The following is a 3,411-nucleotide window of genomic DNA, read 5'->3' as shown; positions in this document are numbered from 1 at the left end:
CCTGCCCAAGGGATTCTCTCCACTACAAGAGTCCAGGAACAACCAGAAACTAAATTCAAACAACTAAGATAGCCCAATGGGTAGAGGACAGCGTAAAAGTTCATCCAACAAAAGCCAGAGCAATATGGCACCTCCAGTACCCAGTTATCCAGGGGCAAATAGCCCTAGACACCCCAGCATAAATGAAATTCAAGGAGATGACCTACCATCTATGCTCATGAAGAAGATAACAGAGGAAACAAATAAAATACGAAAAGAATTAGAGGAAGATAAAAACAAACAGATTATGGCTATCCGTAAAAAATTGGAGGAAATTAAAGACAAGGAGATTATGGCCATTCCATTCGTGAAGAAATACGGGAAGCTACAGCCAAACAGTGTGTGGCCTTTACAGAGGAAATGCTTAAATCACTGAATGAAATAAAAGAAACAGTGGTTTGTTCAAACAAACAGCTGAAGGAATTGACGGAAAAACATGAAAATACAGTCAGACAGGGGAAGGAAACCAACAAAATAGCTCAAGACCTGAAGATAGAATTGGAAAAATTAAAAAAAATACAAATAGAAGAAATTGTGGAGAGAATTTCTCAACATAAAACCTGACACATTAAATCAGCTAGAAAAAAAAATGGGGAATACACTAGAACTCATTGGTACAGGAGAAAACTTCCTGAAGAGAAATCCAACAGCACAGGCTCTAAGAGCAACAATCAATAAATGGGACCTCATGAAACTGAAAAGCTTCTGCAAAGCAAAGGAGACCATCACCAAAAGAAAGCTACTGCCTACAGATTGGGAAAGAATCTTCACCAACCCTTTATCTGACAGAGGACTCATATCCAGTATATATAAAGAACTAAAGAAGCTGAAAATCAGCAAACCAAGTAATCCACTTAAAAAATGGGGAACAGAGCTAAACAGAGAATTCTCTGTAGAGGAATACCGAATGGCAAAGAAGCACTTAAAGAAATGCTCAACCTCACTAGCCATTAGGGAAATGCAAATCAAAACAACCCTGAGATTTTACCTTACACCCATGAAAATGGCTAAGATCAAAAACTCAAGTGACAACACATGCTGGAGAGGTTGTGGAGAAAGGGGAACGCTTCTCCACTGCTGGTGGGAGTGTAAACTTGTACAACCACTCTGGAAATCAATCTGGCGCTTTCTCAGACAACTAGGAATAGTGCTTCCCCAAGATCCAGCCATACCACTCCTGGGCATATATCCAAAAGAGGCTCAAGTACACAAAAAGGACATTTGCTCAACCATGTTTGTAGCAGCTTTATTTGTAATAGCCAGAAGCTGGAAACAACCCAGATGCCCCTCAACTGAAGAATGGATGCAGAAATTGTGGTACATCTACACAATGAAATATTACTCAGCAATGAAAAATAAGGAAATCATGAAATTTGCAGGTAAATGGTGGGATCTGGAAAGGATCATCCTGAGTGAGTTGTCCCAGAAACAAAAAGACACACAGGGTGTATACTCACTCATATAGACATACAACATAGGACAAACCCACTAAAACCTGTGCGTCTAAAGAAACTAAGCAACAGAGAGGACCCTAACTAAAATGTCCAATCCCCATCCGGAAAGGCAAAGAGGATGGACATCAGAAGAAGAAGAAAACAGGAAACAACCTAGGAACCTACCACAGAGGGCCTCTGAAAACCTCTGCCCTACAGACTATCAAAGCAGATGCTGAGCCTGATGGGCAACTGTTGGGCAGAGTGAATGGAATTTTAGCTAAGAACTGGGAAATAGTAAGAGCTGGAGAGGACAGGGTCTCCACAAGGAGAGCAACAGAACAAGAAAATTGGAATACAGGGAACTTCCCAGAGACTCATACTCCAACCCAGGACTATTCATGGAGATAACCCAGAACCCCTGCACAGATGTAGCCCAGGGCAGTTCAGAGTCCAATTGGGTTACATAGTAATGTGAAGAGGGACTGTCTTTGACATAATCTGATTGGCCTGCTCTTTGATCACCTCCCCCTGGCGGGGAGCAGCCTTACCAGGCCATAGTAGAGGACAATGCATCCACTTTTGATGTGAACTGATGGACTAAGATTAGAAAGGAGAGGAGAACCTCCCCTATTAGTGGACTTGGGAGTGGCATGCATGCAGAGGGAGGAGGGAGGGTGGAATTGAGACGGGAGGAGGCAGGGGCTTATGGTGGGATGCAGAATGATTAAAGTGTAATTGATGAAAAATTAAAAAAAAAGGGGGAAAATAATTTAAGAACCTTAAATGACTTTCAAAAGTGGAGGAAAACATGGAGTTAGTCAATTTACATGGAGCATGTCTCGCCCCTGGGGGCAATAGTCTCCTGAACCTACTCAGACCTCAGACACCACCACTGCTAGTTCTAGAACTGATGAAAGATGTTCCAATGAGGGGGTTAAGGCTTCTCATAATATTTCCTATAAGCCCACACCTGTTTGTTTATATCCCCCATTTTTATTCATTATTAGCCAGATAGAGCCAAGTAATTGTGGTGATGATACTTGCTTTTTTGCCCAATGCTGGAATGCTAGTAAATTTAGGTATGCCCTGGTTATTCGCATGCCTCGCTGGGTGCCTGTGCCCATTGATGCCCCTCGTGCTATGACTCTCTTCAGACAGAAAAGGGATCTTGGAACTACAGCCGCCATTGTTACTGCCATCTCATTGGCGGCTGTTGGAGCTACCACCGTGGCATTAGCCATGAGTCATACTGTGCAGACTGCTCAGACCCTGAATAATCTTTTAGCTAATGCAACTCATGCCTTAGATGTACAAAAAGGAATTAATGCTCAACTAAAAGGAGGCTTGATGGCGTTCAATCAGAGGATTGACCTCATGCAGGAGCAAATTGATACCCTATGGCAAATCACTCAACTTGGCTGTCAATGAAAGTATGCTGGACTTTGTGTCACTAGTATACAACATGGGAATTTTTCCTGTGCTGCAAATCTGTCTAAACAATTGTCTAGCTATATTTTAGGTAATTGGACTGGAGAATTCGATACTATGATGGAGCAGCTGAGAGTGGCCATTGTCACGGTAAATTCTACCAGAGTGGACACAGGAGTAGCCACAGGATTATCACCATGGATTGCTGCAGCCATGAATCATCTGAAGGAATGGGCATGCATCGGAGCGTTAGCAGGCCTTCTGGTGTTGGTCTCCTTGGTTTGCCTGTGGTGTATATGCAAGATTAGAGTCTCACAACAGTGTAATGCAGCCATGATCATTCAGGCCTTTACAGCCATTGAAGCAGGACAGTCTCCCCAAGCATGGTTGGCTACCATAAAAAGCTAAAATGTTATGCTCAGGATGCGAGGCTAAGCACTGCACTCAGGGTCAGCCGCTTTGGACCCAGAGAAGAGCATGTCTGATTGCATGCGGGTTGATGCCCCAG

Source organism: Meriones unguiculatus, chromosome 9 (genome assembly GCF_030254825.1).
Source record: "Meriones unguiculatus strain TT.TT164.6M chromosome 9, Bangor_MerUng_6.1, whole genome shotgun sequence".
Taxonomy (NCBI): Eukaryota; Metazoa; Chordata; class Mammalia; order Rodentia; family Muridae; genus Meriones; species Meriones unguiculatus.
This window is presented reverse-complemented; position numbering follows the sequence as displayed.